Raw genomic sequence first — 25,359 nt, 5'->3', positions numbered from 1 at the left:
CAACACCCCAAATTTCAGTGCCAACCGCAGTAGTAAAATAGGCTATGGGCTGGAAGATGTTCCAATATGTTGAGAAAGTTTACCTTCCCATTATAAAGCAGGAAACCCAGTGAGTGAATCCTAGTGGCTCTTTATGCTTTATGTGTTTTTCCAAAGTAAACGTGTTTCCTTTCAATTTGCGATAGCATCTGAAGTTCCTTTAAAACTTTCTATTTAGAAACTTTGAGAGCAGGGCATACCACTGCCATATTGTAGGTGGCATACCCATCCACGTTACTGAGAAATCATTTTTTAAAATTTAGCAAAGTTTAGCAAGGGATTTCAGCAGGCTCATTTCCAAAGTGTCAGTATTTGTAATTTGCTACATGGACTTGCTTTATTAGATTGTGCTTTATTCAAGTTAAGAATTTTAAAAAAAAACACCACCAAACTTCTTAATTAAATGCTTGCTAATAGCAAGGTTTAGGAGGGGTTTCTCTTTTCTTTTTTACAATATGGAATTGTCTGTCAAATATATAAAGTCAGAAATAAATGATAAAACAGATTAACCTGTTTTCTTCCCCTCTACATCTGCCGTGGCAGCGATGAGCCTTTCGTTGTATACACGCTGACAGGCATGGTTCAGGAAAGTGACAAAGTAGCAAGAAACCACATGAAAAATGAAGGTGCTTTAGCTCGTGTGCTGGCTGGCGTGCCTACTGAACTAATTGTGACCACACTACGGTCCTAGCTTGAATGCAGCAGCCTCCTTTCTTTGTACTGCTTTCATTTCCTTTACAAACAGCTACAGAGATTACTCTGTTGCTCACTTTTGCCTGGGGCCAGCTGGGCAACATTAATTGCTGTAGGGCTAGGGAATTATGCCCAGGGAATTCAGAAATGTGTGTGACATTTACATTAACTGGGTGGGCTTTCAGCGACGCCATCTAAAGCTTTGGTGTTATTTATCAACTACAGTTTAAAATGAGTCCAGACAGCCCACGTGGAAAATACATGCATATAAGAAAAAGAAGTTTTTTTCAAACTTGGTCTTCCTTCATGCAGATGTGTCCAGAGGCTAAGAACCATGTTTCACTTTTACTTTGCATACGATTCAGTGATTTATCCAGGGTTCCTGTTCTCTAAGTTAGAAATTTAACTCCTGAAGTTGTCATTAAAGAGAAAATGGACAAAGTTACTAGAAATTTATGAATCAATGAACGAACAAACTAGGCTTTATCAAGAAATGAATCATTACATTTTTTACAATAGCTTGTGTTTGTCTGCTTGTAAAAGCAATCTGTGGAAACTGAAAAACAAAAAAAGATTAATATTCACATCTTGGAATGTTTCTTTGAATCTTTTTCTATGCATATAAAACATACACCTTCATGCTTAAAAAATGGTTGAATTCGTATTTTGTTGTGTTTAGTTTTTTGACCTGCTTTTACATTTAACTTGCTATTGTATTTCTAACATTGTGATTTGTAAAGCACTAGCTTTAATGTCTGCGCAATAACTTTTTAAAAGTACTCCCCCCAGCTTGGAACTTACAGACTGCTTCTGCCATATTGTGCCCATCCACATTACTGGGAAATCAGTAGGTAGGCAAATACTTCTGTAGACATCTGTACCTGAAAATTGTAGTCTGTATTTTTGGTTGTTTCCCTGGAAGCATCCATGCTTTCTTAGAGCTAAAGCAGAAACACAGCTTAGGATCCATTTCCTAGAAAAGAAGTCCTCCATTTCAGCCCTGTTAGATTCTTTGTCCTTTGTGACTCTTTTTTGCTAAAGGAATAACCAGTCAGGTTCACATCCCTCTTTAGCCCACATCCTTGTCCTCAGAAGGACAGCATTACCAAACTGGACCACAGGCGTTGGCCCAAACCATGTTTAACTTTCTTCGGGCGTGGAAGATAAGCCAGGATGGCAACTTGCCCAAAAGTGATCCAAGAACCTTTTGTAGGGAAGGTTTTGTTCAATAGGACCTGAGAGAATATTTTAAAATAAAAGTTTTATTAAGGTGAAATTTGTTCCTGTGTTAGAAAGATAAGGTTCATTCTTTAATAAACCCAGACTAGCTCGTTCCAACATGTTTGCTTGCTCTCTGTAGACACACAGTCTCAATGACCTGAGAAAGACTTTACACCCTGAAAAGAGAGATAAAGGAAACTCAAGACCATGAACTCCTTTATCACAGTGATGCACATAGATGCTCACACCATTCTTCACTGTCAGTTGCAGAACCCTTTGTTCCTCTTTCAACAAGTGTCTTTGTGTTTCTCAGAAGGAGCTGACGCTCTCTCTCCCAGCTGTCGGAAATGCAAGAGAACTTCGTGGAAAGCAAGAGTATATATGGTCCCCTGTAAGGTTAGAGGTGAGCTCCCGTCACTTAGTCCCAGTTGCCATCTGCTCTCATGTGCACTGGTGCCGCAGACATTGTTACTGTGGGGGACAGGAAGTGTCTCTCTTACAGATATTGAGCTCCCTTTTCCCAAAGAAGCACAACCCGGCACCTTTGGAGGATCTTTTCTCTCCTGGTTTTGCTCTGACTGATTTATAATGTGACTTGAAAGTGTTAAGGACTTGTTCTGGAAAATATTATGACAACTTATAAAGATACATACACTATAATAGGTTAACATAAATTAGTAAAGAAAAAGAACAGGATGGCAAAGGAAAACATGGAGAGACACTAATGAGCTGTGGAGGTTAGGTTAATATGCAAAATGTATGCCATCATGCATCTAATAACGTTTTATTGAATGCCTAATATTTGCCAGGAACTCTGGACATGTTTTTCAAACTTAGTTACGACACATTAATGGCCCATAAATCTATTGAGTAAGTGGTCACAATTTTTAATGCAATAGGATATGAAGACTAGAACAGAGTACAATAGTATATATTAGAAGGCATTGCACAAAGTAAGGGCGTTATTTACTAAAATGTATGTTGCGTATTTATATGTGTGTTTGTGTATTGGGTCATGATATAAAATGTATTTCTTTTTTTTAATTAATTTATTTTTTAATTTACATCCAAGTTAGCATATAGTGCAACAATGATTTCAGGAGTAGATTCCTTAATGTCCCTTACCCATTTAGCCCATCCCCTCTCCTCCAACCCCTCCAGCAACTGTTTGTTCTCCATATTTAAGATTCTCTTATGTTTTGTCCCCCTCCATGTTCTTATGTTCATCGTTTTTGTATCTTAAAGTCATCATATGAGTGAAGTCATATGATATTTGTCTTTCTCTGACTAATTTCACTTAGCATAATACCCTCCAGTTCCATCCACATAGTTGCAAATGGCAAGATTTCATTCTTTTTGATTGCTGGGTAATACTCCATTGTAAATATATACCACATCTTCTTTATCCATTCATCCATCGATGGACATTTGGGCTCTTTCCATACTTTGGCTATTGTGGATAGTGCTGCTATAAACATTGGGATGCCTGTGTCCCTTCAAAACAGCACACCTGTATCCCTTGGATAAATACCTCATAGTGCAATTGCTGGGTTGTAGGGTAGTTCTATTTTTAGTTTTTTGAGGAACCTCTACACTGTTTTCCAGAGTGGCTGCACCAGTTTGCATTCCCACCAGCAGTGCAAAAGAGATCCTCTTTCTCCGCATCCTGGCCAACATCTGTTGTTGCCTGAGTTGTTAATGTTAGCCATTCTGACAGGTGTAAGGTGGTATCTCCTTGTGGTTTTGGTTTGTATTTCTCTGATGATGAGTGATGTTGAGCATATAAAATGTATTTCTTATTGTGGTCATAGCAAAAGAAAATCTGAAAAGCACTGCCCAAAAGGTATGCACATTTTTAGGGCTGGGTTTTCTAGAAACCACGGAGAGGAAAGAAAACATTAATTACACATTTTTGCTGCTCATCTCCTATAAGGAAAACAATTTGCCCTATTCTTGACAAAGAGAAAAAGTGAGTAACATACTAAACAAATTCTTTACAGAAAACCCTGATAACTTAAGACTGTTTCTTTCGGCATCCTCCCTTTCTCCACTCCATTGCTCTACATGAAGTGTAGAAGTTTGAAGGAGTCTGAAATTTCCCCTGATGTATGCTTTACATCCTGTCACACTTGCTTACCATGTCTGTCTGTGCCCTTATTAATGCTAAGTAATAAACACACATGTGATATTTTTTAAAGTTTTCATAAATAAACTTATGCTTTGAAGCAGAACATGCATACATTCCATTAAAACATACATTAAAACACACACATATGTTCTATTAAAAATGGTGGTCACTTACTAAGATGGTTTCATGGACTATTAATGTGTTGCAATTAATTATATTAATCATCAACATACTGCTTGCTAAAATTTCACAAAGTATGTATACCCGCATAACCACTAGTGAGATCATGAAATGGAACACTGACAGGAAGGAGACACTCTCCCCATGCCCCTAGCCAAGCTCTCCCCAAAAGGCTAAACTCTCCTGAGTTCTAAAACTAGAACTTGAACTTTATACAAAAGGCTCCTGTAGAACGTATTTCTTGTATCCGACTTATTTGATTCCATATTATGTTTGTGAAACATTCCATCACTCTGGATTTACATTCCATTGTTATGTGTATTTTAATTTTTATCCATTCAACTATCATAAGCATTTTAATTTTTTCCAGCCTTTGGCTATAAAGAAAAGTACAGCTCTGGACATTTTTGAATAGGTTATTACTGAACATGCATACAGACTTTCATTGGCTTTGAGGATGGAATTGCTGCTTCATAACCATCTATTCAGTTTCAGGAGATACTGTCAAACAAATTGATTTTATATATATTTTACCACCAGTGTGTAAGACTCCCCATTTCTCCATATCTTCTTCAACACTAAGTATTGGCAGTATTTTTTTTATTTTAGCTATCTGGTGGTGGGCATAGTTATCTCCTTGTTAATTTGCATTTCCTTGATAAATGATGTGGTCGCACACTTTTTTTTGCATGCCTGTTTGTACTTGAATATCGTCTTCATGTGAGGATACCAAGTCTTTGGCTATTTTTTATTGGATGACCCTGTCTTTTTCCTAAGGATTTATAGTAGTTCTATATATATTCTGAATACGATTCCTTTGTCATCCACATTTATTGTAAATACTAGTTTGCACTTTTCACTCTCATAATGGTGAACAGAAATTCCTAACTTTAATCTAATTACCTATTTTTCCTTTATTGTTGTTCATTTCCATTTTTGTTTATTTCTTTTTTATTTATCTCCTTTTTCCGCTATCGATAGCGGTTTTTGTGTCCTGTTTAAGAACACTTTGTTACCTAAAAATCATTAATATATTTACCTATGTTACATTTAGGCCAATAACCTACCTGGAATTGATGTTTTTGTGTCATGTGAAGTCAATGATACTACCCTCTATTTATTTGAAGCCACCCCTTTCTTGCTGCAGTGCAGTATCATCTTTAATGATCAATGATAATATATGAATGGGCCTGTTTCTAGACTTTCTCTTGAGTTCTTTTGATCTATTTGTTTATCCTTGTGTCAGTGGCATGCTATGTTAATTAATGGAGATTTATAATACTACAGCTGGTAGTATTAAGTCCTCTCATCTTCCTTTTTCAATATTGCCTTCTTGACTCATTGCTTTTCCACATAAATTTTAGAATTAGTTTACCAACTTCCACTAAAAAGTACTTCGGTGATTTTGATAGGGATTCTCCTTAACTAATTTGAGGAGAACTGATACCTTTACAAAATTAATTCTTCCAATCTGTGATCATGTTTTCCCACCCTCTTTTATATTTTCAGTAAGCCTGTGTAGTTTTCTGTGTAGAGGTCTCTCGTATCTTTTTCTTTTTAGATTTACTTTTTAGATATTTTATATTTTTATGCTAAGATCAATGTTGTAGTTTACTGAATTTTCTAATTGTTTGTTGTTGCTATACAGCAATCCAATTGAATTTTACATGTTGATCTTTTTTTTTTCTTTAAGTTTATTTATTTTTGAGCGAGAGGGAGAGCACAAGCAGGGGAGGGGCAGAAAAAGAGAGAGAGAGAGAAAGAGAGGCACAGAATCTGAAGCAGGCTTCAGGCTCTGAGCTGTCAGCCCAGAGCCCGACACAGGGCTTGAACTCATGAACCGTGAGATCATGACCTGAGCCAAAGTCAGACACTTCACCGACTGAGCCACCCAGGTGCCCTTATATATTGATCTTATACCCAGTGACCTGATTAACTTCAATTATTAGTTTTCATAGTTTCTTTGTAGATATTTTGTATTTTCTCACACAAATTATATCAGAGAATAAACATGATTATATCTCTTTATTTTGGTCTTTTTTTCCCCCTTATTGCAGTGGCTAGGACCTCTAGCATAATATTTAATAGAGATGATTATAGAAGGTGAATGTACCTTTGAATTTTTCCTAGTCTAGGAGCGAAACTTTCAATATTTATCATTAAGATATTTTTTATAGGTTTTATCAGATTGAGAAAGTTTCCTTCCACTCCTAGTTTGCTGAGAGTTTTTTGTCGTGAATAGATTTGAAAGCAAAAGCTTTTTTCTGCATCCATTGAGATAACCGTATGCTTTTTTCCATTTTTCTGTTAATAGGATGCTTTAAATTGACTGATTTTCCAATATTAAACCAACATTCTATTTTTAGAATAAATTCCTCTTGCTCATAATGTGGTATCACCTAAAAAACATCTCAGGATTCAGTTTGTTAATATTTTGTTTAGTATTTTTCTCCTAAGTTCATATGGGATATTAATTTGTAAAGTTCTTTCTTATGACATTCTTGTCAGTTATGGGATCAAGGCTAAGCTGACCTCATAAAATGAGTTTGATGTAATGGATTGGGATATAATCCCTCTTTTTCAGTATTATGGATGAACCATGTAAGATTGGTGTGGTATTCCCTTAAGTATGTGGTAAAATTCACCAATAAAGCAGTTCAGGATTGGAGAATTTTTTGTGAGGAAATTTTTAAGTACGAAAGTCAGTTTCTTAAAGGATATGACTATTCACATTTGCATTGTTATTTTCCTATTTGGATAAATAGTTTATTAGTGTTTACCCTTCATCAACATTTTCAAATACTGCCATAAAGTGTTCATATATCCTCTAACCTTTTTAAGATCTGTAGAATCTATGGTGATTTCCCTTTTTAATTTCATATTTGCAATTTTTTGCCTCCTTCTTTCTTTCTTGATTAACCTGGCTACAGGCTTATGGATTTTATTGGTATTTCCCAAGAAGACATTTTTGGCTTGGGTATTTTCTCTATTACATCTCTGCTTTCCATATTGTATTTTCTAATTATTATTTTTTCCTTCTACTTTGTTGACTTTAATTTGGTGTTATTTTTATGACAGCGAGATAGATACTTAAGTCATTAATTTTCAGGCTTTCTTTTTTTCTAATAGATACATTTAAGTATATACATTCTCCTCCAAGGACATTTTTAGCTGCAGCTTACACATTTTGATATGTCATGTTTTCTTCATATTTCAGTTTATAATATTGCCTAATTTTCATTGTGCTTTACCTTAACCCATGGGGTAATTGGAAGTATATTGCGTAATTTCAAACATATTTGATTTTTTTTGTTATTGTCTTATTAATTTCTAGCTTAATTCCTCTGTGGTTAGAGAATGTATTCTATATGATTTTTCATCTATGAAATTTTTCCAGACTTGTTTATTGCCCAGTACATAGTAAATTTTGGTAATTGTTTAATGTGTATTCTGTGCATTCTGTAGTTGTTGGCCACGATGTTCTAAATAGATTAAGGCAAATTTATTAATCACATTATCCTACTTCATTTTAAAAAAGAATGTTCTACCAATTCCGAGAGAGGTACCTTGAAATCTCCCACTCAGATTGTGGATTTGCTTACTTGTTTTTAGTTCTAGCAATGTTGGCTTTATATATTTTGAGACTTGCTTCAGGTGCATTCAGATTTTAGATTTTTTGTCTTCCTATGGATTTTTTTTATCATTATGAAATTTTCCTTCTTATCTCTAGCAATATCTCTTATCATTAAGTTTACTGTGTCTGATATTAATATAAGCTATATGTATTGTTCCAATCCTTTTTCTCGTTCAAATTTTGTGTCCTTATATCCAAAGTGTGTCTCACTAAAACAGCATTTTTTTTAACTTAGTACATGTATATTACTTGAACTGTTCTTCTATTTGTATTTTATGAAAGTACTGATATATTTGTGTTATAACCTATGATAGTACTATTTGATTTTTTTTCCTCCCCAGCTCTTTAGTGTTTCTTTACCTCTCCTTTGTTCCTTTTTGAATTAATGAAATATTTTGTCTCAATTGGCTTGTTAGTCATATATTCTTTTCCTCTCTTTTTTAGTGCTTATACTAGAAATTACAAATTGTATTATTATTTTATTAGAGCATAATACAAATTGTGACTGACCATTTTCCAGAAAATTTTAGAGACTTAGACCGTTTTAATTCCATTTATCCCTTCTACTTTTTGTATTATTATTGCTTATAGTTCAATTTTACATACATTTTTAAACTACAAGAAATTGCAATTATTGTTTAAAGAGTTAATATGCATTTATGTTTGCTGCATATTTACCATTTTTATTGCTCATCATTCCTCCCTGTATTTCCAAGCTCTCACCTGGATTTTTTTCCTTCTCCCTAATATATATATATATATTTTTTAGTATTGGTCTGTTGGTGGAAAATTCTCATAGGATTGCTTATCTGAAAAAGTCTCAATTTCATCTTCATTTTTAAACAGATTTATTGAGGTCTGACTGATATAAAATAAACTAAGTGTATTTAAAATATACAATTTGGTAGATTTTGACATATGTATGCACTGATACAACATCACCACAATCAATGTAATTAACGTATCTACTACCACCAAAAGTTTCTTTATGCCGCATTTTTATTCCCCGAATGCAGAGCATAACTTTGAGAGCATTTGGAACAAGCCCATCTTTTCCTGGTCCTTTGTATGAGGTTCACCATGGAACTAAAAAAAATCTTCCAATTTCTTGCACCAGTAAAATAATAACAACACCAGCTAACACTTTTATGTGCTTATATGTACCAGGCAGTGCTGTAAGCACATTACATATTTTAGTACTTGATTTATTGATTTTACTCTTCATCACAACTTTATGAATTGGGCATTATTATTCCCATTTTACCATTGAGGAACTGATCTCAGGGCATGATCAAACATGTGCATCCTTTGGCTCGGTGAAGATCTTCTCCCTGGAGATTCATCAGTGTCTCACTCTTAAGCACAGATGTGTTACTTTCAACCTTTTATTTTATTTATATTTTGGAAAATTTGGGAAATATAGGTGGGCATACAGACTAAAATTTAAATCACCAATACTCCACCCACCCAATGTTTACAACTTCTGGCAAATTGTACCCTTTGAGCCTTTTGCCATTATAGATAACCCCGCATGAACATCTTTGTCACTCTAGCTTTGTATATAGCCATACTCATTTATTTAAGATAAATTCTGAGAAGTAGAATTCCTGAATAAAAGAACCTGAAAAACTTGTGGCTTTTAATGCACGCATTAATGTTTTACTAGTACTGGGTAAGGGTGTGGGGAGGGTACACACACAGTAAGCAGATGAATTTCAAGGTGAATGAATGTCAGAGAAGTCACAAGGAAGAAAGAATATTCCAATACCAGAGTATGGGCAAGAAAGCCTCGAAAGGATCTTTGATATGATGATTTTGTAGTATTTTTTTTCTTTTAGAAAGAGAAAATGGATTTTACTTTTTTTAATAAATAACTTTCTTTTAGTAGACACCACTGGATTTGGAGATATATAGCCTTTTATTGTTTCTTTCTTTGTTATTACTGTTAATTATGTTGCTCCAATTACAATTGTTCACTCAATCAAAAGAATCGCTACAAAGTTCGTTCTGGTATATAATCTGGACTGACAACCTCAATGCCCAGATTCTGCTATTGCTCCTTCATGGGTAGCGGTTTCCCTGCCATGCTTTGTTTGGAGATCCTCCGGGGGTGGTTCTCAGAGTGATGAATGCCATCTTTGTTTAAGAGGGCAGGAGGGAGAATAATCTAATTCTACCAAAGAGAGACAAGAGTAAGCCGATCCTGTGTTTCCATTGCTGTTGGAAAAAGAACAGTAAATGACAGCAAAATTGAATAGCTTGATACTTGCACAGTATAATTTACCCAGCGGAAGAGATGTGTTGAGAAGGAGAGTGAGGATTTGATCTCTGCCTTTCAGTTTGCAGTCATTGTCAACCACGAAGTACAAAAGTTGGCCCAGCAAACCTTGGCTTCATCCAGGAGACTAGGGAGAGAGCCAAGAGATTTTTTTCCCCTGCAGTTGCTCAGGGTTGGTCTTTTGTGAATATGTTTACATCGGTGAATAAAGTTAGAGTACTTTAGTCATTTTGCTACAGTAGTGCTTTTCAAACTGTGAATTGTGCCCTATTGGAGAGCAATGAAATCAATTTAGCAGGTCATTACTAACTTTTCTTTAATGAAATAGTATATAACGTAGAATAGAATAAGAGTTGAATGGAATAGAAAATATCCAAATGCAACATACAAGTAAGAATATTATTTTGTAGAACTTTTGTTTTAGATATACACGTATACATCTTTATATATGTACATGTGTTCCAGATTAAAACATACTTTTTATTGTGGGTCATGGTCAAATAATTACTGCCAGGAATGTTTACATGTAGAGATGGGGTTTTTTTCCTCGGAGTATTTTTTAATTTTTTTTAACGTTTATTCATTTTTGAGACACAGAGAGAGAGAGACAGAGCATAATGGGGGAGGGGCAGAGCAGAGAGGGGGAGACACAGAGCCCGAAGTGGGCTCCAACTCATGAACCATGAGGTCATGACCTGCACCGAAGTTGGACGCTTAACCAACTGAACCACCCAGGTGCCCGGACGGAGTATTTTTGTATATAGGCAAATTTCCAAAAGTTGTTTGGCATTGAACAGATAGAACTTTGGGGTTTAGGGTTGAGTGGAGCAGGGAAAGTCTTCATGTTGGCAGTAATAATCTTGCTGATCAAAATTCCAAGTAGAAAAAGGGCAGACGGTTTCTCCTTTGCTGTCCTGCCTGCTGCTCCGATGCAGTGTATTCAATAAACTTCTATCTCCTTAAAAAACAAACAAACAGGGGCGCCTGGATGGCTCAGTCAGTTGAGCGGCAGACTTCGGCTCAGGTCACCATCTCGCAGTTCGTGAGTTCGAGCCCCGCATCAGGCTCTGTGCTGACAGCTCGGAGCCTGGAGCCTGTTTCGGATTCTGTGTCTCCCTCTCTCTGACCCTCCCCCATTCATGCTCTGTCTCTGTCTCAAAAATAAATAAACGTTAAAAAAATTTTTTTAAAAAAACAAACAAAAAATTCCAGGTAGAAAAAAATTTGGCTTATCTGAATATTCTTTATTATGGTCCTAGATAGAAAGCAACTCTGATAGTGATACCTCTTTTCAAATGTCAGCTAGAAAACACCCCAAGGTGAGAAAACCACTATAGTGCCATTCAAATACCAAGCCAAAGGTCACCAGAGCTTGACAAGAGGATGGCTCATGATAATGCTATATACCTACTTGCCTGTGATTGGAGTTAAGAATTTAACAGTGAAGTTACTAGTAGTTGACTGTAATGGCTTATGCTAATTTCAAAACTTCATGATGATAATTTCATAATAAGTTTTTGTGTATCAAAGTGTTTTTTTGCCCCTCCCAATTCAGCTTTATTTAAATCTGTGTTCATTGCTTTCAGTGAACACCAAGTAGACTCATGATCTTGGGTAAGATCTAGCTAGTGGCCTAATTGTATATAAGTTTCCCCGAGTGTGGGAAATATGCGAATGATATGTATACACAGATCATATCAGTATATAATACATTCTGCCAAATATATCCATTCGTTGGTACTTCATCCTTCTGAAATTATATAACAGTCGATACAATGAACAAAAACAGTTGCTCTAGAATAAGGCAGTGGCTGTCTAGGGTGCTATTTGAGAAAGATTTGGAGATGGGGTTTGGGCTCAGCAATAAGGAAAGGTTACATTTGATTAGTGATATCTCTGATGAACAGAGGTGGCAATTTGGAAGCATGGACTGCTTTTCTCTGTTTTGTAGGGGGAGGGCAAGGAATAGCAGACAGATACAGCCCAGAGTTAAACCTTTTAGCATCTCTCATTTTATTTCTGTTCATACTCATCTGGATTATTTGTTTAGATAGTCCCTCATAAATGTTTGTCTGTTTACTCCTTCCATTACCACTGCCACTGTCTCATTTTTTATCTTCATTGAAAGATCTTCATTATACGAGCTTTCTAGATCTCTTCCTGCTGCTGGTGCTTACAATTTTTTTTTAAATTTTGTAACGTTTATTTTTGACAGAGAGAGAGAGAGAGAGAGAGAGAGCATGAGTGGAGGAGGGGCAGAGAGACAGGGAGACAAAGAATCTGAAGCAGGTTCCAGGCTCCGAGCTGTCAGCACAGAGCCCCACGCGGGGCTCGAACTCACAGACCATGAGGTCATGACCCGAGCCGAAGTCAGATGTTCAACCGACTGAGCCACCCAGGCGCCCCGAGTGCTTACAATTTTTGATAGGGTCAGGGGTCATGGGCTCCGCTGAAAGCCATGTGAAAGCTACATACCATCTCTCAAAAAACTGAAGGCTTACACAAACTTCTGCCGTTTGTTCCGGAGGGTTAGGAATTCCCTGAGGTCTACACCTAAGTAATAACCCCTTGTCTAGCGGTCTCCCTCCAATCTCTATCCCTCAAATCTCTATCAGAATAATGTTCCTAACACACAATTTGGATGATGTTACTCTCTGCTTAGAACCATCTTATTTCCTGCCGCCTTTAGAACAGAAATCCCATCTGCAGGATTGGAATCCAGGCTTGTTCAGTCTCTCAAATTTGTAGCCCCCTCGTCCCCTCCCCACCCCTGCCCCCTCCTCCCAAATACACAACCTTCTAAGCCAAACCAGAATGCCTGCTATTTCCCCCAATACTTCTTACACTTCACTTCCACAGTCGCTCCTACCTGTCCTTCACTTTTACCTATTCAGGTCACTTCTAACCGTCAAGCCCAGTCTTTCTGCTTCTCAGTATTTTTGTGGATGTGGCCTTCAGCCCTGAGTAACACCTTGTGTAGCGTCTTGCACATCATGGTGCTGTATTTACCCCTTTGCTCTCAAATCCCTCTCTCATGTTACTGAGAGGCTGCCCCTGAGGGTTGTGCTTTCTGGGTCCCTGAGTCAGTTGGCCCCCAATTGGATTCAACCCTGGAAATCCCTGGAGGGAGAATGGAAGACTGAAGGAAGAGAGAAGCCAGGGTGTTTCTTCCCCACACTCTCTGCCTCAGACAGTATCTTGGATGAGGGCTGTGTCTCTCCTCTAGGGAGACACAGGTCCAACTAGAGACGCCCTCTGAGCTTTTGCTGGGTGACCTTGGCCCCTGTATTCCAGTATTAACACTCCATTGAACTCCAGAATTTCCTGCAATCATTCACCTCCTGGATGCCTCCTTCTCCCATTTGCCTTTACATCTTTTCCTTCACCTGCGTAATGAATTTCCTACATTGCAATCCTTCTGTTTAAATACTCAGACCAAGTTCTATTTTCCTGGTTGAACCTTGACTGATACAGCTGACATTTTGTGGATATTTGCTGAATATTAATAATTTTAAACCGTCTTCTATGTGGGCACCTATGGGTTTTTTTTTGAGTGAACCAGGCAAACGTCCTGGTCAGCTATCTAGTACCCACTAGCATTGAATGGGGTTGCTTGGCATAGTAACAAATTACGTCAAAATTCAATGGTTAGAAACAGTTGGCATTGATAAGTTCCTGGGTCTGAGCTGAGTCTCAGTTGGCTGCGTGGTTCTTCAGCTTCCGGCTGGGCCCACTCCTGCATGGGTGGCAGCTCTGGGTCAGCTGGATGGTTCCGCTCTTCTTGCCTGGGCTGTCATACTTCTGCAACTTGACTAGTCTAGGTTGATCCAGCATAGCCTTGGCAGGGACGACTGACGCGGGTCAACTTCATTCCATGTTTCTCAACCATGACAGGCTAGCTGAGGCATCTTCTCATGGCCATGACAGAGGAGCAAGAGAAAACACAGAAACAAAGCAAGAGCGTTTTCACACTTCTACAAGCAGCACACCTGCTAACATTCCACTGGCCAGAGCAAGTCACATGACCAAAGCCAGACTCAAAGGGGACAGGAAGGTAGATACAGCCTCCTTAGTGCAAAGTTACATGACAAAAGGGTAGGTACATGGAGGGGTGAAGAATGTTGGCCATAATGCAATATAGTCTATCTCAGACTTCATAAGGTTTGATGGGAGACCTGAGGCTAAAGAGATAGATAGACAGACAGATGGATAGATGATGTTAATTTTTTGCCATATTAACCCTTTTAAAATAAAAACTTCGCCGTAAAATACAATTGTGTATTTGCTCATTTGTTCTGTAGAGCTCATTTGTACATAGTTAGTGACTGAAAAAAAAAAGAACCATTTATAAATAACATATTAATAAACCAAGTATATAAATAAAGGAACTTTATTTATCTTTAACCTTGGATTTGCATTAATTGGAGCAGTCACGGGAAATTGTGCCAACCTCACCTCAGGTCAGATGGCTCAACAAAATGAACTGTTTCATGCCTAGAAATGAATATATTCCAAATATAAATATGAATCAGTTATAAAACAGATTCTTTTGAAAATACAAAACAACCACACTGTTAATATATTTGTGTCCCAAGTAAAAATGTGTAAAGAACACACATTCTAGGCTAAAGTTGTCCCAGGGAGTGATTCTCATTTTTGCTTTGAATCTTACGTAAACAAACCAGGCAGGCTCCTTTGAGCCATGAACAAAGTCATGGCCCCCAGTTTTCTAAAGAGAAGAAGAATGAAAAATGGGTATGTTTAAGTTGGAAAGGTCTGGGGCTTGACCTTGCTACTTTAAATTTCCTTCATCACTAAGAAATCACTTTGCATTTGTCTCCTTGGAGTACTCTAATTTGGTTTGTTCTTGGTTTGAGGCATACCATAAAAGAGATACTGTCTGTTTGTATTATAGCAAAATTTGGAAGCCACCGCAGGCACACTGTTTTTCAATTTTCTTTTCTGCAGTTTTATCTTAAAACCTGGGCCTGTTCTTAGTACTTCAGAATGAGGTCCATGACATCTTCCTACCTGGATGAGATTCCTAGCCAACTGCTTCTTCACTGTTTGACTTTGGGCAAAAATTGTAAACCTTTCTGTGCCTCTCCTTTCCTCATCTGAAAAATGAGCTTATTAATAATACCAACCTCATATGACCATTGGGAGGATTAAACTAAGTGAAATTAGGTAAAAGATTAGCACAACCCAGCCCACAAAATGTGCTGAATAAAGGTTATGTACAAAATGCTTATTATTATGAATCATTATGTGAGAATTTTTAGGTTGCTTTCACTGAGTCAGGTTCACATATATTCTTTAAAATCGAAATCAGAATTACACCTTCAAAAAAAAAAACCCAAAGTCCAGTATTATTTTCATACAAAAGGCACTGTTTGTTTTTAAATGTCAGTGTCAGGGGCGCCTGGGTGGCACAGTCGGTTAAGCGTCCGACTTCAACCAGGTCACGATCTCGAGGTCCGTGAGTTCGAGCCCCGCGTCAGGCTCTGGGCTGATGGCTCGGAGCCTGGAGCCTGTTTCCGATTCTGTGTCTCCCTCTCTCTCTGCCCCTCCCCCGTTCATGCTCTGTCTCTCTCTGTCCCAAAAATAAACGTTTGAAAAAAAAAATTTAAATATCAGTGTCAAGGGGAGTGTGTCTGTTTACTCATATTCACCATAAAGCCACAACAGTTACAAACACTGGCTTCTTCCTGGCCTTGTCAGTTTATTCTTTGAGAAAGCTTTTAGAATGTGCTTCTTAAAAATATCTTGGTATTTAGCCTCACACTGTCAGATTTTCTGATTTTCCAGCAAACAATGAGGCGATATTGATGGCGTGGGATTTAAAGTGTAAGATGAGAGCGCTGGAGAGAGACTATGAAAATAGATAAATACAACCCCAAAGTCTTCCGAAATACAACCCAATGTCTTCCGTCGTTTTAAAAAGAGGGGAAATTAACCATAAGCAAATCAATTTTTAACATTTTTGTTTTGCCTCTTATCGCACCGAGTGTCCCTTCTGCATGGAGTCATAGAGTAGAGGAGCTAGTATTAAAACAAGACGCACCCGAATCTCCAGGAGCTCAGAATCCATCACAGAGGAAATGCACCTATATGCACATGTATATGCACACCCACACACACCCAACAATCATTTTAATGACATGACGAGTGCTTTTATGGTGCCATAAATGTGGGATATGAAAAGACAATGAGTGAGCACATATTCATCCAATGTGGCACCTACAGGGAATGTTAGAGACCAACATGGTTATGTTCACACATATACAATGTTGAGTCAAAAATGTGGAAGGATAGATACACATGCAGAGATTCATATCATCTACGATGATATGCACAAACACTGCTCATTGTTCTGGATACACATATTGTATGTAAATGTAAACAAAAAATGGGCTAGAAAAACACAAATTCGTGGTCTGGCCTTCAAGTGTGGTTATCAAGATTACATCTATGATCTCTATTTTTTAATTTAAAAAAAAAGAAGATATGACAAAAATTATGCATTTGTCCATTCTAGGCAGTGAGAACCCTGACATTTGTTCCACTATGCTCTGCTGTTCTGAGTTCTAAGCTCCCACAACAAGAAAACTTGCGGGGCCACGGTCACTTGAAAAGCAGCTTCTCACTTATTGTGCAAACACTTGAGGCCATCATCTGCTGCACAAGTAGATGCCACAGTCTGTTTGGCCATCTCTTTCATCTGTTTATACTTGTGGGAAGTGTCCCCAGTATAATAACACTTAACACAATCCAGACAGCTCCGTAGTTCCAAGCTCAAATACTTAACCCTGATGAATAACCTGTCATTTCACCACGGGGCATGGCTGGCGCTTCGGTTTGTTAAGATCTATCCCGGGAACTGTCCTCTGAGACCAACCATACCTTCTTTAGCACAAAATTTGTAAACTGTTTAGGATTCACCTTGGCCTCTTAGCCACCTTCCCAGCCTGGCAATCCAAAACTCCTGAATCCTGTCCACAGCAAAGTAGGTCCTTGGGATGTACAAACATTGTCCCATGCCTAAAATGTGTTACTAAACTTCTGTGTTAAAGTTCCTTTCTCTGAAACCATCTGGAATGAGATTTTATCTCAGTCCATTTGCATTTATTCAAAATCAGAGACAACTCTGAAACCAGACCCTATTTAAACATAGAAGAACAGTTGCAGATTAAGCAAATGTTGGGGAACTTAGAAACAAAGAAAGAAAGGAAGAGAGAGGGAACGAAAGAAAGAAAGAGAAAGAGAGGAAGAAAGAAAGAGAAAAACAAAACACTTCTATTCACTTTCTTGTATTTCCTTTTTTCCAGATCTGCGGTTTTCCTCCCATTGGCCGGCCTGTGTGGGTGCCAAGTTCTGCACGTGATTTAATGGATCAGAAGGTCAGATGTCAGCCTTGACTCGGCTGTTTGCAGACTCGTGGTCTTTATGATCAATTGTCACTTTTAGCACTAGGGGAATTACCTTCTAATTGGTGGCATTGCTGCTGTGGCTATTTAACATAGTTTTGACCTCTGTAGGTATCCGGGAGAAGTATAAAACATTAAATGGGCTGGCTGGAAAAGCAGAATGGAGAAAAGGAAGGTTGCAAGAATCCATTCAGGGTGAGAGGAGTAAAAATCGGATCATGAGAGGGAAGAGCCGTATTTCAGGTGTCAGGTGGGGAAACCGTGCTCGAGGAAGATCCAGCAGCCCTCTCCGACTGTCATTTCCTGGAGTGCTAAAAAAGGTGTCAGGAGGAGCTAAGCCATGAGTTGGAGCACGTGGGGTAGGGCGCAGTGCACATCGCCTTGTTTCTCAGGCAAGGCCTCTGTATTCTCCCTCTGGTCCCCAGATGTTTGGTAATATCCAGCAGCCTGTTTGGAAGGCTAGGTTATAATTTGGAACCCAGTTTGTTTACGTTATTATAACAACGGTTTCCGTCTGCCTCTGCAGTTAAGACTGTGTCCACACTTTCCTTTCTGTGTTTATTATTTTTAGCAGTTTAAAAGCTAACCGTGAAAGATGGCTTTCTGGCTGTCAGGTGACATTCCGGCTGGGCCAGGGTCCGGTGGACTCTATAGAAACGCTCGCAGGCTGTGAGAGTCAGGTCTTTTGAATGCTGCCTTTGTACCTCCCCTTGCCCAGGGCCTCTGGCTTATTGTCTAGGCGCCTCAGTTGGGGTGGCGCTATCTGATGGTAACTCCTACTAATATTACAGTGCTCAGTGCCCGGGCCCTCCCTGGGGGCCCCCCGTCTGGCTGCCTGTGTCTCCCAGCCCTCCCTCAAGGGAACCAGTCAAAGCTCTCCTATCAGAAAGCACTATTTGCAGTTTACAGAATGTTCAAGGGGAAAGAATCAGTAAGGATCACCTGGACGTGTGGCTCGCTAATATGATTTTTTTACCAAAACCCTTTTCCCAGATGAAATCTCCCAGGGAACCCCAGTTTGTAAGCCATGGAAAAGTACAGCTGTTCTTCTGAAGGGGAGAAGGGTTGCTGCAAACTCCACTCTTCAGCTTCCTCTTCACTCACCCGACTTCTCAGCTCCCCTCACCCCTGCCAGGATACCTCCAACTCCTCAAGATCCTTGCACGCCATTCTTACGAGGCGATCCCTTCCACTTACAGACAAGAAAATGAAGAGGCGATTTTTATAACACGCTTAAGACATGAGACGTTAGACACTAAGACATTAAAGAGTCCACACTGTATCAATCCATTTTTATACAGTTCTAGAAAAGGAAAAACTAATCTAGGTGATAGAAATAGTAGTTACCCCAAGGAAAAGAGAGGATTGACTGGGAAGGGGCCTAAGGGGATTTTCTGGGGTGATGGAAATATATATCTTTACAGAAGTGTGGGCTACACAGCATTTGTCAGAATTCATCTGTGCTTTTTTACCGTATATAAATTCTACCTCCATTAAAAAATGAAAACAGGGGCGCCTGGGTGGCGCAGTCGGTTAAGTGTCCGACTTCAGCCAGGTCACGATCTCGCGGTCCGTGAGTTCGAGCCCCGCGTCGGGCTCTGGGCTGATGGCTCAGAGCCTGGAGCCTGTTTCCGATTCTGTGTCTCCCTCTCTCTCTCTGCCCCTCCCCCGTTCATGCTCTGTCTCTGTCCCCAAAATAAATAAACGTTGAAAAAAAAATGAAAACAAAGAGGGAAAATGAGACAAAAAAAAATCAATGAATTCAGCATTTAATAAACACAAATACTGATGAACTTCCTTAAATACTGAAAATACTAGTAAACTTCCTTAAAGCTATGTGTGCTATTTATTATGTGGGGTGTAAAGTCATTATGCAGAGTTTCAGAATACAGGAGACCTGCTGCTCTTCTAGCACTTTCTTTGTTCAATAATCAACAAAAACAGGGGAAAAAATTTTCTCAGAGAATAGACAGTGGAACCACAAAAGACCTTTTGGGGTTTTGCAGCTTATAATGTGGCTAAAAAGTGATACGTGAGCAGTCTGGGAATAGAAATCTTGAGTACGGTACTTGATTCATGCATTACTTTGACATGGACTATACATGTACTATCGATAATGCTCCAGAAATTCTTCATCATCTTTTAATCCTTTGCCCCCTCATCTCAATGCTTTTTCATGACCTATAAAATGCAAGACTCCTTTTCCTATAACTTAGGTGAGTGGAACTTCCAATGACTGAGGTTGGAATTCAGACCTCAAGTGCCACCTAGACAACAGGCTACTCCTGGTTCAGTCTTTCCGCTTTGGGAGTGTGTCAGGTGCTCTCCAATGACTGGCATTGTACCTATACCTTTGCAATAGGCACTTTGACCCTTGAAGAAAACACTTTCCCTTCCCTGAAATACTTTGAGCCAACCCTGCTGAAACTTTTCCATTTGTGTATTTTAGAAGTCCCACAGTAACATGAAAGGTAATTATTTAGGTTAAAATGCAGCTAAGGACGCAGGCCAGGCCAGAGGGGACCCAGCAGACAATGCTGCATTTTAGGGCCTGATGAGAACACTGAGCTGGAAGGGGCAAGGGAAATGTTTTTGAAAAGGAAATGATGGCAGCATTAGCAACTGGTAAGAGAGGGTCACACGGAGCCAGAGCAGGAAGGATTCGAAGATGCTCAAATATTCTAGCCTTTGAGGCTGTGTGGACAAAACTCTTTACTACTTGAGCGATTTCCCAGTGAAGGGCCAAGGTTTATATAACCCACAAGATTGATCCACATTAATAAAAATTTAGTTCACTAATGAAGCTATGGCAAAAGTGAACCATCCATAAAAAATAACATTTTAAATAGCTAGAACATATTTCAACCCGCACGTTCCAGGCTTTGCATATATAGACTAATTTCCTAATTGAATCAAACTTAGTTGAGCAAGATTTTTATTTAACCAATTTAGTTTAATGTGCGTAAGAGCAGAAATGAAATTACACAATCTAACAGTTGGGGCAAAATGCGTTTTTCGCAATTGTATGCCCATTTGAAACGAACTCTTTCTTCACATCATTAAAAGTCAATTTGTCTAAATGGAAAGTACAAGACAGAAAGTGTGTCTTCTTCTCCATTCCAGTGACTTGGGGAAAGTGATTCTCTTGGAGCCAACTTTCTTAAAATTGATACATATGCATAAATCTATAAGTCAAATGGTCTTAGGACAATGTAACATGTATGTAGTCAGATTTTAGTAATTCATGAGAATGAGAGTAAAATATTGATCACTGAAGTCTAGGGGCAGCTGAGTGGCATCAGTTAACCATCCAACTCTTGATTTCAGCTTAGGTCACGATCTCACGGGTTCATGAGTTCAAATCCCACGTGAGGCTCCACACTGACAGTACAGAGCCTGTTTGATTCTCCCTCTCCCTCTCTTTCTGCACCTCTCTCTCTCTCTCTTTCTCGAAATAAATAAATAGAAACGTTATATATGTGTATACATATATAAATATATATATATACACACACACACACATATATACACACATCCAATCTATTTTTTCCCAATGATTTCTAAAAATCAGCAATCTGAAGTTTTAACTACTCAACTGCTTATAAGGGCTGTAAAAAAATGGAGAAACATCCTGATTGGAGTTTTATCCCCTTTTCCTTCCCTCAGTTATTTTTCCTATTGATGCCATTGGGATAATAACTGGAAAACAGGATGAAAGAAAAGTAATAAATACTTCAATGTGCATATTATTATTATTATTATTGGTTTCCAGAAAAAGAAATTGGAGGTAAAATGAACATAAGCAATGTCTAAAGACGTCATTGTCACAGTGGCAGGGCTGGGCTTGAACTCAGGTCTTTCTCTCTGGAAGCCCCTGTCTTAAGAAGAGAAGCAATGGATCAAACCTAATCAAAATATTACATTGGCTGGATTGGAGAAATAGCTACATTTGTGGAGAGAATAAGCTACCATTTGGGGCCTGCCCACAACAGAAAACCATAAATAACACTGACAAACACACAAAAGTTTATTTTTCTCTCCACAGCAGCAGGGTCAGTTCTATAATCATCAGGGACTTAGGCACCTTCTATCTTTCTGTATTTCTATTCTTAGCACATGACTCTATCCTTAAAGTTACCTCTTGGTTCAAGATGGCTCCTGGAGCTTCAGCCCTCACATATAAATTCCAGGCAGCAGGAAAGATGGGAAGAGAGAAGTGAAAGGCACTCATTATCATTACCAGCTATGTTTTTCCTCCTTATGAGGCCTTACCAGAATTCCCACACCACAATTTTTACCTACAGTCTCATCTACCAATTCCTAGTTGTAAAAGAAGCTGGAAAGTGTAGTTTACTATCCAGAAGTAAATGAGATTTGTTGTAAAAGAGTATCATGAAGGCACGTAGCAGACCTAGTTACAGTTAGGCAACTATAAGAAGCTTTTCAGTTTTGGAGAGAAATGATCAGGGTGGTTCTTTAGAGGAATGATCTTAGCCAAGTACATAAAAGGGGAAGCAATAAAAAGTAGCTTTGAGGACTTCAGTTATTAGTGAGGATACAACAGGGACAGGAGAGAAAAGATGGATGTGAAAGAATAGTGAAGAATGAATTGACCAAGGAGAATGTATTCATTAATTAGCTGTGTAGTTCAAAACTGTGTTTCAGCAAACACACACACACACACACGCACACACATACACATACATGTATGTGGGGAGTGTGTGTGTATAAATGCATTATATATGTGTGTGTGTGTATATATATACATGTGAATATACACACATATATATACATATACTTGTGAATATACATACAAATAACAGTGACCTGGATCTGAATAAAGAAAAAAAGTTACATGGTGTTTGTCTATACAGAAAATTGGCTGGGAATTTAGTGAGGCATTCTATCGGCAATGGATAAAGCCTACCTGTGTGCATACATAAATAAATACAATACACACATGCAGACACTCAATACAAACTTTTCCAGGGATCTGTGACACCAGTAGCAATGATCTTCAAATTGGGGCATCCCTAAAAAAAGAAAAAGGAAAAATTAAAAGGGACTAAATAATAGACTTTAAAAGGAATGAGAGAAGAAGGAATTGTAAAGCTGTGAGGATGACTCAGACGTTACCGTGAGAAGCCAAGCTAGAGAAAGTGGGAAAGTCAGGATGGGGAAGAACACCAGCTTTTCTTTCTTCTCTTCTTTCTTCCTTCTCTCCTGCCTCCCCCCATCCTCCACCATGTCCTTCTTTCCTTAATTTTAGGAGGACTAGAATCTAACTTTGGTGACTATATTTTCATAGACTTTTCATTACGAGCTCCGAAATGAGAAAGAATTTAACTTCCAGGTCATCATCACATTTTGCCCAAGTTTCTTAGTACAAGTTTTCTTGATCCTGTGTCTTTGACATCTTTGGCTACAAAACAAAAATAAGTTTTCATTCAGCTTTTTGAATCAGCTCCCATTGCATGGGCATAACTTGATTTTCTGATTTTAACCCCCTCTGACTGTGTTTTGTAAAGCTAATGTGCACCCTGTCTTTGCCCCCACCAAATGTTGGAAGGGGGCAGGTTTGCTGAGGCACTGGCTGCCTCCCATTCTAGGTGTCTCCTCAGGAAGCCTGCAGAGGCCAAAGTTGTCATTTTTTTCTATAACATCCTGGAAAATATCTCTCGTTAAAAAGTAAATGCCGGGGCACCTGGCTGGCCCGGGAAGTGGAACATGTAACTCTTGATCTCCGGGCCCTGAATTCGAGTCCCAGATTGGGTACAGAGATGACTTCAATAAATGCATAAATCTTTTTTTTAAATATAAAGAATAAATAAAGATAAAAGCAAATGCCTATACAGTTATGGAGTAGGAGTATAAAAACACACATGGGGAAAAATTCACACCAACTGTAACACAGCGGCTACCTAGGCAAGAGAAGGGAGGGAGAGGGAAGAAAGGGAGATAGGTCATTAGCGTTTTCTTAGGTTTCATTTCTTAAAAAGAGGGATAAAGCAAATAGAGCAAATCTGAATGGTGAGTACAGGGGTGTCCGTAATAATTGTTTTGTATACATTTTGATATATGTAGTATTTTAGAATTTAAAAAAAATTTTAAATTCAGCAAACGCCTTTCATTTAGGCAAAGTGATCGGAGCCCTCAATATTCTTTACTCCATCCTAACGACCTACTTACAATCACATGGAATCCTTCTGTGTCTGTCTTTGCATGTGCTACTTCTTCTCCCTGCCCCCCTCTACTCTTTCCCCAAATAACTCCTCTTCACCTTTCCAGACTCAACATTGGTATCACATCCTCTAGGTAGCCTAGCCTGTCTCCCTGCTCCCAATTCATATCTGAGTTTGAAGGCTCTGCTCATGTCTCGGAGAACATTGTGCATATTTGTATCATGGTATGTGTTACACTATTGTGTAAACCACTGGTTTGTTTCTCGGGCTTCTAGGACTGTTACCCCTGGCCGAGCTATAAACACTCCAGTGAGCACCATTTACACAGTGTCCAACCTGCACAATTGTATAGGTCAGTCCTACCTTCTTCCTACCAGGGAGAGACCATCTTTATACCTCTATGCCGAATACTTTGCCTAGACCAAGTGCAGAATAGACACATACATAGCAAACATTTGTTTAATGAATGAAAAAGTGACCAACCAAATTCTAATTGCCTTGATGAAGAATTCTCTAGAACCTCCACAACAGCATCCATATCACCTGGGAACTTTTTAAAATGCAAGTATGCAGGCCCCACCCTAGATCTACCAAATCACAAACTCTGGAGGTAGAACCCAGGAAACTTTAACAAGCTCTCCAGATGACTCCAATGCACGCTTGACTTCGAGACATGCTAACTTAGACCGATCGAACAAAAAGCAGCAACGTCAGCTGAGTCTGAAAAAAGGAAAAGAAGTTGTCTGGGGAACAGTAATAGTGGGGAGGGGCAGGCAGAAGAAAGCATACGAAAAGACACGGGCATGATATGTAATTTGTAAGTTGCTGGTTACGGATGGAGTGAAGAATTCAGGCTGACACGGCAAGAGAGCTGATGATCAGGTCATGGAAGTCTGTCTAAGGTGTTTGAATTTTAATCTGACAGCAGTAGGGAGTCATTTTGAAAAAGCAAACAAAGTAGTGATTTGATCTAGTTTAACATTTTAGAAAGAGTCCTATGGCAAGGGTGTGACAGATGGGATGGAAGTGAACTTGGCCACTACGGGCTACGTAAGCAGCTGTGAATTAGCCCAGGTGTAAAATGATGCGAGCTGAACCAGTTCTACAGGGAATAAAGAGGATAGGATGGGTTCAAGAAATATTACAAAAGCAGAATTGACAAAACATGGGAATATCAGAATTCAGAAAGCAAGAGAGAAAAATGGCTTTGTGTCTTACACAATGGAAGTATGTTGGAAGCATTCACTAACCAAGAAAGAGAAGAGAAGGAGGAAATTTGGGGGCTGGAGTAGGTGCTGGAGAAGGTGAGTTTGATTGGGACACTTGAAGTTGGAAGTGTTTATGACACATTCATATGGAGGCATCGAATGCTCATAAATATACATCCTGGGCTAGAAACTTAAGGTTGGTATCTAGGTGTTAATCATTTATATATCATCATAAACAAGGCTGGAGTAAATATAGACCAATTTTGTCTTAATGTCTGATGATTTATATAAGAGATATTTCTAGGATAAACGTTGCTGATAAATATAACCAGATTATTTTACAAAAGGTTGCATCATTTCATGCTTCCA

General features: G+C 38.6%; 1 protein-coding gene across 5 annotated transcripts in view; it reads left to right on the top strand.

Moving 5' to 3' along the window:
* Window positions 1–25,359, top strand: part of THRB (thyroid hormone receptor beta) — a 388,850-nt gene that overhangs the window by 146,597 nt on the left and 216,894 nt on the right. For all 5 annotated transcript variants that reach the window (XM_043595532.1, XM_043595534.1, XM_043595535.1 and 2 more), the window contains exon 3: window positions 17,502–17,573. The gene's annotated coding sequence lies outside the window, so the exon portion shown is untranslated. The remainder of the gene's footprint in view (window positions 1–17,501; window positions 17,574–25,359) is intronic.

The sequence above is a fragment of the Prionailurus bengalensis genome, chromosome C2 (genome assembly GCF_016509475.1).
Source record: "Prionailurus bengalensis isolate Pbe53 chromosome C2, Fcat_Pben_1.1_paternal_pri, whole genome shotgun sequence".
Taxonomy (NCBI): domain Eukaryota; kingdom Metazoa; phylum Chordata; class Mammalia; order Carnivora; family Felidae; genus Prionailurus; species Prionailurus bengalensis.
The sequence above is the reverse complement of the archived record's forward strand: the minus strand, read 5'-3'. Positions and strand labels throughout refer to the sequence as shown.